The following is a 15,263-nucleotide window of genomic DNA, read 5'->3' on the forward strand; positions in this document are numbered from 1 at the left end:
TTTGTAACATCTATTGTATGCAAACAAAATGTTGATATGCTCACTTATTGGTTTATTTTTTATTTTTTTTATTCATTCTTTATTTTTAGCGTGCATAGAATAACAGAACATCTTACGATACCACAACAGCATTAGTAAGTATATTATTAACACAGAAGGTCACGACACGACTGAGGTGACGACACATTTTAAATTGTTATTATGAAAGGCAAAACTGTTTTGCTACGGTAGTGTAACTTTAACATTGAGTACAAGCCAGACATGCTAAATTAGCTTGCATTTGAGTTAGACAAAATCATGCGATTAAATTCAGACAATAAATTCAACGGGTGCTCTGAGTCCTGGCGTATTTGGACTTGGGTGACTAGAGATAGGGTAGCCCTGGACATGTGAGGCCAACTCAATCTGGTGTATATCTAAGTGATAGCTGGGTTACCCAGTAATAGGGCTATGTTTCACTGTCGCTGGTTGTTCTCAGTTTTAAGTGTGTGATTATGTGTGGTGTGTCTATGTTCGTGTCCCCCAAGATTTCCCTGAGTGGTGTGTACCTCTGTCCGGTAGTTGGTTCAATGGGTGTGGGGTGAGGCTTGCTACATCTGTAGAGCTATAGGAGCGTGTGTTTCTGGGTCAGTCATATTGTGTGTGGTACATCTCCCCTAAGGGGGTTATTGTCCCAGAGTCTGCATGACTACCCTGCTGTCGAGGTCGTCAGCCGATGCCTTGAGGGGTCTTTGCGGCGTCATGGTGCGACTGGCTTAGTCTCATGCTCTGCGATCCGGGTCTGCAGTAGAGGAGAGCGACAGTGTGGGGTGCATGTTCGTCCGGTGAGTAGCGTGGGTTCCCAACTGAGATTCGTGGTCGCTGGCTGCTGCCGATTCGAGGTGGTGGTTTAGCGTTCTCGGCCAGGTCATGTTTCACCTTCTGCCGACTTCTTGGTCTGACTGGGTGGACTTTGCCCCTCTTGATTCCTCGCTGGGTCGTTGCCTGTCGGCGGGGCTGCATGTGAAGCTGTGTCCCAGGAGTCTCTGTAGCTTTATGGGCTTTGTGCTGACTGTGTCTGGTCACAGCTCGGCTCCATTTGGGAGTTGTTGGGCAGACCCCGTTCTGGTGAGTGTTTGTTTTCAGAGTGGGGTTTGTCCCATCTCTCTCTTTGTTTTTGCGTGTCGGGCCCTGCAGCATACTGCTGGGTGGGGGTTCCGTTTGTGGGGACTGCAGTAGGGCCTCCAGCCTCTCCCAGACTGCCCTGAATAAGCGGTCGTACCGGAGTTCAGTTTCCTTCCTGATCTTGCTCGTTGTAGTGGTGTGTGGGTTGACCGCCATTTTGTATACTCCGCTTGTGGCATCCGGACTTCGTGGTCCTGTCGTTTGGGTATGGCTTACCCGGCTGATCATGTGAGGGGGACCACGATATCCCCCGCCGGTCCAGGGGGGGGGGGGGGGGACGAAGGCTCCGAGTCTGCTTTCCCTTTGTTCTCGGCGGCAGGTAGGTCTCATCAGTGCGTCGTGCATAGATCGGGTCCGATGTCGCTTGTGGGGTCTGTTTGCCCCGACTTCCCCCTTCGCTTGGCTTTTCAGTGCCGTTTTTTCAGGTGCTGGCCGCTGGAGCTGTGAAGAATAGCTGCCGCTCAGCTCTGCGGTCCGGCTTCGCCCATTTATTGTTTTATTATAATTATCCTTGGTTTCTACAATCTCTTTGATGTATATGACATCCATTTTTAATTTTTTTACTTTCACTGTGTTTATGTATTAAATATTGGCCACTTTCATAAATTGTATATCAGTTAACTATATATTACTTTTATAACAGATATTAGTTTGCAATTAGAACTTAATATTTTTTGCTTTAGGATGTTTCTCGATTGCTGATACACTTAGTTCCGTAGTATCTGTTGTTTTTATTACTTTTTTTTTCTGTGTTATTAAATGCTTCACTATGTTTATGTTCTTTTTTTGTTTCGATTACATGCCTAATCCTACAATTTGTATGGAACTATACATGCACGTTTGTGACTGTGCGCTCTCACCGGTACATGTTTGTAACTGTACTACTTGTTTACTAATGGTTTGTATTGACCCCAAATATATTTGTATAATGTTATCATATCCCCTCTGGGGATTACTTCAAAACTAAACAGATATAAATGTGTTAACCTTTCTTAATAACTAAAATGTTTCATTCATTTTATTAATTTTGTAGCCCGTCTCTGCACTATTTCTAGTGCCATAATATCCTTTCTTAGGACAGGTGCCTAAAATTGCACAGCATATTTAGGATGTCGTCTTACCATTGATATATAAAGAGGCAAAATTATATTCTCATCCCGAGAATTGTGTCCTGTGTCCGTTACAGGGTAGAGGAATGGCGGCTCCTGTGTCCGTTACCGGGGGGAGGAGCAGCTCCTTTTGTATCTCTGTTATCAAGGAGTTAAGTATGAAGTAATTCTATTATGATATTAAGATGTGTCCAACAGCTGGTATTATTCTACTAGCTGTGTTTTGGCTCTCTCTCTGTTTTAGTTCTGTGTTGATCTTTTGTTTTACACACACTTACAGTTTAGTCAAGGCCAACAAGCTATAACTTGTGGGGCAATTCTCGACATTGAACTCTGAGTCTCTGAGTCTCTGAGTCTCTGAGTCTCTGAGTCTCTGAGTCTCTGAGTCTCTGAGTCTCTGAGTCTCTGAGTCTCTGAGTCTCTGAGTCTCTGAGTCTCTGAGTCTCTGAGTCTCTGAGTCTCTGAGTCTCTGAGTCTCTGAGTCTCTGAGTCTCTGAGTCTCTGAGTCTGAGTCTCTGAGTCTGAGTCTCTGAGTCTGCCCCTAACATGCATATATGGATTGATGGACGGACGCACAGACAGAAAGACAACAGATATGGATTGATGGACAGACGCACAAAGACAAACATATGGATTGGTGGACAGACGCACAGACAGAAAGACTAACAGATATGGATTGGTGGACTGAGGACAAATTACTGTATTTGCAGATTATGCCTGAAGCCACAATACATTATAATCAAATATCCTGTTTTCTTTCTTTCATAGTGCTCGCACATCGGTAGGTAATTCTGCTCTGCTTGAACACGTCTAAAGATCACTCACACTGCAGGGGACATACCTAGGATGGAGAGACAGGAGCCTGGGTTTGGGATTGTCTAGCTGAACATGAAATAGCTGGAGTGTATGTATGGACAGCTTTACAGAATTGGGAAACAGAAATCATAAATAGTGCAATGATGTCTCCTCTCCTGACATGTAGTTATTACGAGCCAGTGCTGCCCTCTCCCTAAACATCTTCCCTTACCCCATAGACTGCCCTACCAGACAAACCCCCACCTACAGATCTCATGTAAAAGTGTATTTAAATGACACTCCAGACCCTTAAAGCACTTTAGCTTGCTGAAAAGCTTTGTGTGTCAAGAGTGTGTCTTATTTACTCTTTATTTTGCTAGAAGTGCAGATTTCAATAAAAATGTAAAAAAAAAAAATGTAACTTGATAAACACCCCCTAGCTGTCAGAGACTGGCGAAACACACGTACGGGGTGGGAGGAAACAGACGTACGGGGTGGGGGGGGGGGAACAGACGGACGGGGTGGGGGAGGAAACAGACGGACGGGGTGGGGGAGGAAACAGACGGACGGGGTGGGGGAGGAAACAGACGGACGGGGTGGGGGAGGAAACAGACGGACGGGGTGGGGGAGGAAACAGACGGACGGGGTGGGGGAGGAAACAGACGGACGGGGTGGGGGAGGAAACAGACGGACGGGGTGGGGGAGGAAACAGACGGACGGGGTGGGGGAGGAAACAGACGGACGGGGTGGGGGAGGAAACAGACGGACGGGGTGGGGGAGGAAACAGACGGACGGGGTGGGGGAGGAAACAGACGGACGGGGTGGGGGAGGAAACAGACGGACGGGGTGGGGGAGGAAACAGACGGACGGGGTGGGGGAGGAAACAGACGGACGGGGTGGGGGAGGAAACAGACGGACGGGGTGGGGGAGGAAACAGACGGACGGGGTGGGGGAGGAAACAGACGGACGGGGTGGGGGAGGAAACAGACGGACGGGGTGGGGGAGGAAACAGACGTAGGGGGTGGGGGAGGATACAGACGGACGGGGTGGGGGAGGAAACAGACGTAGGGGGTGGGGGAGGATACAGAAGTACGGGGTGGGGGAGGATACAGACGTACGGGGTGGGGGAGGATACAGACGTACGGGGTGGGGGAGGAAACAGACGTACGGGGTGGGGGAGGAAACAGACGTACGGGGTGGGGGAGGAAACAGACGTACGGGGTGGGGGAGGAAACAGACGTACGGGGTGGGGGAGGAAACAGACGTACGGGGTGGGGGAGAAAACAGACGTACGGGGTGGGGGAGGAAACAGACGTACGGGGTGGGGGAGGAAACAGACGTACGGGGGGGGGGGAACAGATGTACGGGGGGGCCCAGGGCAATTTGCGCACCACCTATGCGGTCAGACAACAGGTCCTGTTACTTCCTGGTTGGTTAGCTCAGTAGAGATAAACTCTAGCGGCAGCAATTGCCCAGAGCACCTGCCTTGCAAAGACTTCTCATTGAGATGCATTCTGGGTGTGGTTAGAAGGGGAGGGCTTGTAAAGGCTGCAGACAAGTTATCTGTAGCTTTTACAAGATATGTTTATATATACCAGCAATTGAAAAATGTATAATTAAATGCATGTATGTTTTCATTTGATGTATATCTGTTAAACTGTGATTCTTATTTCTTTTTTTATTTGGGCAGTGGATTGTTCCTTTAAAGGGAAACTCCAGTGCCAGGAAAACGATCCGTTTTCCTGGCACTGGAGGGTCCCTCTCCCTCCCACCCACCAATCCCCAGTTACTGAAGGGGTGAAAACCCCTTCAGTCACTTACCTGAGGCAGTGGCGACTGTGCTTCCGTCGGCCGGTGGGCAAGACTGATCCCGCCCACCGGCCGAGGAGACCTAATGCGCATGCGCGGCAATGCCGCGCATGCGCATTAGCGCTCCCCATAGGAAAGCATTGAAAACTAATTTCAATGCTTTCCTATGGGGATTTGAGCGACGCTGGAGGTCCTCACACAGCGTGAGGACGTCCAGCGACGCTCTAGCACAGGTTTCCTGTGCTATGAAGCAGGAAGTTCCCTCTAGTGGCTGTCTAGTAGACAGCCACTAGGGGTGGAGTTAACCCTGCAAGGTAATTATTGCAGTTTATAAAAAAATGCAATAATTACATTTGCAGGTTTAGGAGTAGTGGGAGTTGGCACCCAGACCACTCCAATGAGCCGAAGTGGTCTGGGTGCCTGGAGTGCTCCTTTAAGGCAAAAAAATGCCATCTCTGGGTTCTGGAGTCATTTATAAAAGCACCCACCGTTCGTTCTCATGGTTTATTCTGCCTCCTCCTTTCTTGTCCTGACAAACGATTCACTAACGAGAAAGATCTGACTTAAAATAATGGAAGCTGCTACCATGGAGTGTAACTCTCACTAATCTCAGACAGTATGAGTGATGCATGTCTTGGCACCAAAATGAAGGGTCCCAGAAGTGTTACAGAAAATATCAACCACCGTGTTTCCAAACATGGACACATAGATTTGTTTATATAGCATATACACAGAGGTAATAAGGCAGCTGTCTATCTAAGTTTAGGATGATTAATGAAAATTTGTCAGCCTTTGTAGGTAACGTGTTAAACAACATAACGGACCAAATCATTAATTATTAAAATCTGAATAATTCATTACAAACACTGCAGATGTCACGGATTATAAAAGGTCTACGGCTCATATCATTATCCCTAACCCTAATTCTAACTGTAACCAAACACAACCCTAAATCTAACCGACCCCTAACCAAACATAACCCTAAATCTAACCCACCCCTAACCAAACATAACCCTAAATCTAACCCACCCCTAACCAAACATAACCCTAAATCTAACCCACCCCTAACCAAACATAACCCTAAATCTAACCCACCCCTAACCAAACATAACCCTAAATCTAACCCACCCCTAACCAAACATAACCCTAAATCTAACCCACCCCTAACCAAACATAACCCTAAATCTAACCCACCCCTAACCAAACATAACCCTAAATCTAACCACGCTTTATAAGTGATATTAACCATAGAACTAACCAAATCCTAACAGTAACCGAGCCAAACGTAACCGACCCCTAACCCTAAAGCTAACCGACCCCTAACCCTAAAGCTAACCGACCCCTAACCCTAAAGCTAACCGACCCCTAACCCTAAAGCTAACCGACCCCTAACCCTAAAGCTAACCGACCCCTAACCCTAAAGCTAACCGACCCCTAACCCTAAATGTAACCGACCCCTAACCCTAAATGTAACCGACCCCTAACCCTAAATCTAACCCACCCCTAACCCTAAATCTAACCCACCCCTAAATCTAACCGACCCCTAACCAAACATGACCCTACATCTAACCGACCCCTAACCAAACATGACCCTAAATCTAACCGACCCCTAACCAAACATGACCCTACATCTAACCGACCCCTAACCAAACATGACCCTAAATCTAACCGACCCCTAACCAAACATGACCCTACATCTAACCGACCCCTAACCAAACATGACCCTACATCTAACCGACCCCTAACCAAACATGACCCTACATCTAACCGACCCCTAACCAAACATGACCCTACATCTAACCGACCCCTAACCAAACATGACCCTACATCTAACCGACCCCTAACCAAACATGACCCTACATCTAACCGACCCCTAACCAAACATGACCCTAAATCTAACCGACCCCTAACCAAACATAGCCCTAAATCTAACCGACCCCTAACCAAACATAACCCTAAATCTAACCGACCCCTAACCAAACATAACCCTAAATCTAACCGACCCCTAACCAAACATAACCCTAAATCTAACCACGCTTTATAAGTGATATTAACCATAGAACTAACCAAATCCTAACAGTAACCGAGCCAAACGTACAAACACGTCCCACCACTGGTTTTGTTGTGGTCTCCAGAACCACCTATCATCAATAAATATTTCAGGGTAACTATACACAAACAAGATATTGTTAAGAGATAAAGACCCTAAAGTTGGTTATTGGAGTTATGCTGTGAGCAGGCCGTGTGTACATCAAACCTATTTTATCCTCTATGTGACATGTTGAATTTAGCCACACAGGTCTGCTGATAGGAAGACCTAACCGACCCCTAACCAAACATGACCCTAAATCTAACCGACCCCTAACCAAACATAACCCTAAATCTAACCGACCCCTAACCAAACATAACCCTAAATCTAACCGAACCCTAACCAAACATAACCCCAAATCTAACCCACCCCTAACCCTAAATCTAACCGACCCCTAACCCTAACCGACCCCTAACCCTAACCGACCCCTAACCCTAAATCTAACCGACCCCTAACCCTAAATCTAACCGACCCCTAACCCTAAAGCTAACCGACCCCTAACCCTAAAGCTAACCGACCCCTAACCCTAAAGCTAACCGACCCCTAAAGCTAACCGACCCCTAACCCTAAAGCTAACCGACCCCTAAAGCTAACCGACCCCTAAAGCTAACCGACCCCTAAAGCTAACCGACCCCTAAAGCTAACCGACCCCTAACCCTAAAGCTAACCGACCCCTAACCCTAAAGCTAACCGACCCCTAACCCTAAAGCTAACCGACCCCTAACCCTAAAGCTAACCGACCCCTAACCCTAAAGCTAACCGACCCCTAACCCTAAAGCTAACCGACCCCTAACCCTAAAGCTAACCGACCCCTAACCCTAAAGCTAACAGACCCCTAAAGCTAACCGACCCCTAACCCTAAAGCTAACCGACCCCTAAAGCTAACCGACCCCTAACCCTAAATCTAACCGACCCCTAACCCTAAATCTAACCGACCCCTAACCCTAAATCTAACCGACCCCTAACCCTAAATCTAACCGACCCCTAACCCTAAATCTAACCGACCCCTAACCCTAAATCTAACCGACCTCTAACCAAACATAACCCTAAATCTAACCGACCCCTAACCCTAAATCTAACCGACCCCTAACCAAACATGACCCTACATCTAACCGACCCCTAACCAAACATAACACTAAATCTAACCGACCCCTAACCAAACATAACCCTAAATCTAACCGACCCCTAACCAAACATAACCCTAAATCTAACCGACCCCTAACCAAACATAACCCTAAATCTAACCACGCTTTATAAGTGATATTAACCATAGAACTAACCAAATCCTAACAGTAACCGAGCCAAACTTACAAACACGTCCCACCACTGGTTTTGTTGTGGTCTCCAGAACCACCTATTATCAATAAATATTTCAGGGTAACTATACACAAACAAGATATTGTTAAGAGATAAAGACCCTAAAGTTGGTTATTGGAGCTATGCTGTGAGCAGGCCGTGTGTACATCAAACCTATTTTATCCTCTATGTGACATGTTGAATTTAGCCACACAGGTCTGCTGATAGGAAGACCTAACCGACCCCTAACCAAACATGACCCTAAATCTAACCGACCCCTAACCAAACATAACCCTAAATCTAACCGACCCCTAACCAAACATAACCCTAAATCTAACCCACCCCTAACCAAACATAACCCTAAATCTAACCCACCCCTAACCAAACATAACCCTAAATCTAACCGACCACTAACCAAACATAACCCTAAATCTAACCGACCACTAACCAAACATAACCCTAAATCTAACCCACCCCTAACCAAACATAACCCTAAATCTAACCCACCCCTAACCAAACATAACCCTAAATCTAACCGACCACTAACCAAACATAACCCTAAATCTAACCGACCACTAACCAAACATAACCCTAAATCTAACCCACCCCTAACCAAACATAACCCTAAATCTAACCGACCCCTAACCAAACATAACCCTAAATCTAACCCACCCCTAACCAAACATAACCCTAAATCTAACCCACCCCTAACCAAACATAACCCTAAATCTAACCGACCCCTAACCAAACATAACCCTAAATCTAACCCACCCCTAACCAAACATAACCCTAAATCTAACCCACCCCTAACCAAACATAACCCTAAATCTAACCCACCCCTAACCAAACATAACCCTAAATCTAACCGACCCCTAACCAAACATAACCCTAAATCTAGCCGACCCCTAACCAAACATAACCCTAAATCTAACCCACCCCTAACCAAACATAACCCTAAATCTAACCCACCCCTAACCAAACATAACCCTAAATCTAACCGACCCCTAACCAAACATAACCCTAAATCTAACCCACCCCTAACCAAACATAACCCTAAATCTAACCCACCCCTAACCAAACATAACCCTAAATCTTACCCACCCCTAACCAAACATAACCCTAAATCTAACCGACCCCTAACCAAACATAACCCTAAATCTAGCCGACCCCTAACCAAACATAACCCCAAATCTAACCCACCCCTAAATCTAACCCACCCCTAACCCTAAATCTAACCCACCCCTAACCCTAAATCTAACCCACCCCTAACCCTAAATCTAACCCACCCCTAACCCTAAATCTAACCGACCCCTAACCCTAAATCTAACCCACCCCTAAATCTAACCGACCCCTAACCCTAAATCTAACCAACCCTAACCCTAAATGTAACCGACCTCTAATCAAATCTAACCGACCCCTAACCAAACATGACCCTACATCTAACCGACCCCTAACCAAACATAACCCTAAATCTAACCGACCCCTAACCAAACATAACCCTAAATCTAACCGACCACTAACCAAACATAACCCTAAATCTAACCCACCCCTAACCAAACATAACCCTAAATCTAACCCACCCCTAACCAAACATAACCCTAAATCTAACCACGCTTTATAAGTGATATTAACCATAGAACTAACCAAATCCTAACAGTAACCGAGCCAAACGTACAAACACGTCCCACCACTGGTTTTGTTGTGGTCTCCAGAACCACCTATCATCAATAAATATTTCAGGGTAACTATACACAAACAAGATATTGTTAAGAGATAAAGACCCTAAAGTTGGTTATTGGAGTTATGCTGTGAGCAGGCCGTGTGTACATCAAACCTATTTTATCCTCTATGTGACATGTTGAATTTAGCCACACAGGTCTGCTGATAGGAAGACCTAACCGACCCCTAACCAAACATGACCCTAAATCTAACCGACCCCTAACCAAACATAACCCTAAATCTAACCGACCCCTAACCAAACATAACCCTAAATCTAACCCACCCCTAACCAAACATAACCCTAAATCTAACCCACCCCTAACCAAACATAACCCTAAATCTAACCGACCACTAACCAAACATAACCCTAAATCTAACCGACCACTAACCAAACATAACCCTAAATCTAACCCACCCCTAACCAAACATAACCCTAAATCTAACCGACCCCTAACCAAACATAACCCTAAATCTAACCCACCCCTAACCAAACATAACCCTAAATCTAACCCACCCCTAACCAAACATAACCCTAAATCTAACCGACCCCTAACCAAACATAACCCTAAATCTAACCCACCCCTAACCAAACATAACCCTAAATCTAACCCACCCCTAACCAAACATAACCCTAAATCTAACCCACCCCTAACCAAACATAACCCTAAATCTAACCGACCCCTAACCAAACATAACCCTAAATCTAGCCGACCCCTAACCCTAAATCTAACCCACCCCTAACCCTAAATCTAACCCACCCCTAACCCTAAATCTAACCCACCCCTAACCCTAAATCTAACCCACCCCTAACCCTAAATCTAACCGACCCCTAACCCTAAATCTAACCAACCCCTAACCCTAAATGTAACCGACCTCTAATCAAATCTAACCGACCCCTAACCAAACATGACCCTACATCTAACCGACCCCTAACCAAACATAACCCTAAATCTAACCGACCCCTAACCAAACATAACCCTAAATCTAACCCACCCCTAACCAAACATAACCCTAAATCTAACCGACCCCTAACCAAACATAACCCTAAATCTAACCCACCCCTAACCAAACATAACCCTAAATCTAACCCACCCCTAACCAAACATAACCCTAAATCTAACCGACCCCTAACCAAACATAACCCTAAATCTAACCCACCCCTAACCAAACATAACCCTAAATCTAACCCACCCCTAACCAAACATAACCCTAAATCTAACCACGCTTTATAAGTGATATTAACCATAGAACTAACCAAATCCTAACAGTAACCGAGCCAAACGTACAAACACGTCCCACCACTGGTTTTGTTGTGGTCTCCAGAACCACCTATCATCAATAAATATTTCAGGGTAACTATACACAAACAAGATATTGTTAAGAGATAAAGACCCTAAAGTTGGTTATTGGAGTTATGCTGTGAGCAGGCCGTGTGTACATCAAACCTATTTTATCCTCTATGTGACATGTTGAATTTAGCCACACAGGTCTGCTGATAGGAAGACCTAACCGACCCCTAACCAAACATGACCCTAAATCTAACCGACCCCTAACCAAACATAACCCTAAATCTAACCGACCCCTAACCAAACATAACCCTAAATCTAACCCACCCCTAACCAAACATAACCCTAAATCTAACCCACCCCTAACCAAACATAACCCTAAATCTAACCGACCACTAACCAAACATAACCCTAAATCTAACCGACCACTAACCAAACATAACCCTAAATCTAACCCACCCCTAACCAAACATAACCCTAAATCTAACCCACCCCTAACCAAACATAACCCTAAATCTAACCGACCACTAACCAAACATAACCCTAAATCTAACCGACCCCTAACCAAACATAACCCTAAATCTAACCCACCCCTAACCAAACATAACCCTAAATCTAACCGACCCCTAACCAAACATAACCCTAAATCTAACCCACCCCTAACCAAACATAACCCTAAATCTAACCGACCCCTAACCAAACATAACCCTAAATCTAACCGACCCCTAACCAAACATAACCCTAAATCTAACCCACCCCTAACCAAACATAACCCTAAATCTAACCCACCCCTAACCAAACATAACCCTAAATCTAACCCACCCCTAACCAAACATAACCCTAAATCTAACCGACCCCTAACCAAACATAACCCTAAATCTAACCCACCCCTAACCAAACATAACCCTAAATCTAACCCACCCCTAACCAAACATAACCCTAAATCTAACCCACCCCTAACCAAACATAACCCTAAATCTAACCCACCCCTAACCAAACATAACCCTAAATCTAACCCACCCCTAACCAAACATAACCCTAAATCTAACCGACCCCTAACCAAACATAACCCTAAATCTAGCCGACCCCTAACCAAACATAACCCCACATCTAACCCACCCCTAACCAAACATAACCCTAAATCTAACCCACCCCTAAATCTAACCCACCCCTAACCCTAAATCTAACCCACCCCTAACCCTAAATCTAACCCACCCCTAACCCTAAATCTAACCCACCCCTAACCCTAAATCTAACCGACCCCTAACCCTAAATCTAACCCACCCCTAAATCTAACCGACCCCTAACCCTAAATCTAACCAACCCTAACCCTAAATGTAACCGACCTCTAATCAAATCTAACCGACCCCTAACCAAACATGACCCTACATCTAACCGACCCCTAACCAAACATAACCCTAAATCTAACCGACCCCTAACCAAACATAACCCTAAATCTAACCCACCCCTAACCCTAAATGTAACCGACCTCTAATCAAATCTAACCGACCCCTAACCAAACATGACCCTACATCTAACCGACCCCTAACCAAACATAACCCTAAATCTAACCGACCCCTAACCAAACATAACCCTAAATCTAACCCACCCCTAACCAAACATAACCCTAAATCTAACCAACCCCTAACCCTAAATGTAACCGACCTCTAATCAAATCTAACCGACCCCTAACCAAACATGACCCTACATCTAACCGACCCCTAACCAAACATAACCCTAAATCTAACCGACCCCTAACCAAACATAACCCTAAATCTAACCCACCCCTAACCAAACATAACCCTAAATCTAACCAACCCCTAACCCTAAATGTAACCGACCTCTAATCAAATCTAACCGACCCCTAACCAAACATGACCCTACATCTAACCGACCCCTAACCAAACATAACCCTAAATCTAACCGACCCCTAACCAAACATAACCCTAAATCTAACCCACCCCTAACCAAACATAACCCTAAATCTAACCCACCCCTAACCAAACATAACCCTAAATCTAACCCACCCCTAACCAAACATAACCCTAAATCTAACCACGCTTTATAAGTGATATTAACCATAGAACTAACCAAATCCTAACAGTAACCGAGCCAAACGTACAAACACGTCACACCACTGGTTTTGTTGTGGTCTCCAGAACCACCTATCATCAATAAATATTTCAGGGTAACTATACACAAACAAGATATTGTTAAGAGATAAAGACCCTAAAGTTGGTTATTGGAGTTATGCTGTGAGCAGGCCGTGTGTACATCAAACCTATTTTATCCTCTATGTGACATGTTGAATTTAGCCACACAGGTCTGCTGATAGGAAGCATGTCGGGCTCCTAAAAAAAAGCGTGAAATATGCGTGCAGTGGCCCTTTACGGTCTCCACTCCGCATATTGGGACTCCTTGTCACTATGCTCTGTATAAAAAGCAGAACAAGCAAACCATTCTTCTGGGGAACCGGCCAACATTGTATACGTAAAAAGGGTTATTACATTAAAGTGACACATGTTGGCAATTTAAAGTAAATTTCAAATTTAAAGTCAGAGCTGCTAACCTGAAAACAACCTCGAAGTCAGTTTACTATGTGACTATTTTAAGACGGATTTGAAATTCACATTTTAGTGATTAACCCTGAAAGGGTTCTCTTAACTTCTGTGACATCGATTTAGCTCTCTGTATACATAGTATATCTGCATGTATGTGTTTATCTGTGTACATGTAACATGTGCTGTGGGTCATGCGATAAGTGTGTACATGTAACATGTGTTGTGAGTCATGCAATAAGTGTGTACATGTAACATGTGTTGTGAGTCATGTAATAAGTGTGTGCATGTAACATGTGTTGTGAGTCATGCAATGTGTGTACATGTAACCTGTTGTGAGTCATGCAATGTGTGTACATGTAACCTGTTGTGAGTCATGCAATGTGTGTACATGTAACATGTGTTGTGAGTCATGCAATAAGTGTGTGCATGTAACATGTGTTGTGAGTCATGCAATGTGTGTACATGTAACGTGTTGTGGGTCATGCAATGTGTGTACATGTAACATGTGTTGTGGGTCATGCAATAAGTGTGTGCATGTAACATGTGTTGTGGGTCATGCAATAAGTGTGTACATGTAACGTGTGTGCTCTCCCCCAGTTTTGGGGTGTCAGTGCAGACTCCGAGCTCTCTATAAGGCTACCCTACTGTGAAATGAACCCCATTTAGCTGCTGGGGCCCCCACCCTGACAGAGGGAGGGGCCCCATACCTTGTGCTACAAACAGCAGATCAAGTATCGTCTGATGCAAGACTTGCCTGGAGTTACACTGAGAGCCGGGGGAGCCTCATGTTAACTCCGGGGAGTGCCCACTCCCTGCCCAGCCCATGCCAGCACTCACCCAGCTCTCCAGGACAAGGCAGCACACTCCGGGGAGGCTCACTCGCAGCAGCAGCACTCACTCAGTGAGCAGAGCTCAGCCTCCAACACTCACAGGCTGACAGACTGCCAGACAGACAGCCCCCTCCCCAGCCAATGACAGGGAGTGAGAGACAGCCAATCACAAAACTACAGCTTGGGGGGGCCACGTGGGCAGGAGTAGCACTGCCTAATACAGAGAACAGTAACCTTATACAGAGAGTAAACCTAATACAGAGAGCATTAGCCTTATACAGAGAGCATTAACCTTATACAGAGAGTAAACCTAATACAGAGAGCATTAACCTTATACAGAGAGTAAACCTAATACAGAGAACATTAGCCTTATACAGAGAGCATTAACCTTATACAGAGAGTAAACCTAATACAGAGAGCATTAACCTTATACAGAGAGTAAACCTAATACAGAGAACATTAGCCTTATACAGAGAGCATTAACCTTATACAGAGAGTAAACCTAATACAGAGAACATTAGCCTTATACAGAGAGCATTAACCTTATACAGAGAGTAAACCTAATACAGAGAGCCTGAACCTTATACAGAGAGTAAAGCTTATAC

General features: G+C 45.2%; 1 protein-coding gene across 1 annotated transcript in view; it reads right to left on the reverse strand.

The window, feature by feature from the left end:
* The window catches only part of SLC38A5 (solute carrier family 38 member 5), a 62,717-nt gene extending 47,925 nt beyond the window's left edge, over positions 1–14,792 (reverse strand). Inside the window, exon 1 of the mRNA XM_063433144.1 lies at positions 14,666–14,792. The gene's annotated coding sequence lies outside the window, so the exon portion shown is untranslated. The remainder of the gene's footprint in view (positions 1–14,665) is intronic.
* Positions 14,793–15,263: the final 471 nt, after the last annotated feature.

The sequence above is a fragment of the Pelobates fuscus genome, chromosome 9, assembly GCF_036172605.1.
Source record: "Pelobates fuscus isolate aPelFus1 chromosome 9, aPelFus1.pri, whole genome shotgun sequence".
Classification (NCBI taxonomy): Eukaryota; Metazoa; Chordata; class Amphibia; order Anura; family Pelobatidae; genus Pelobates; species Pelobates fuscus.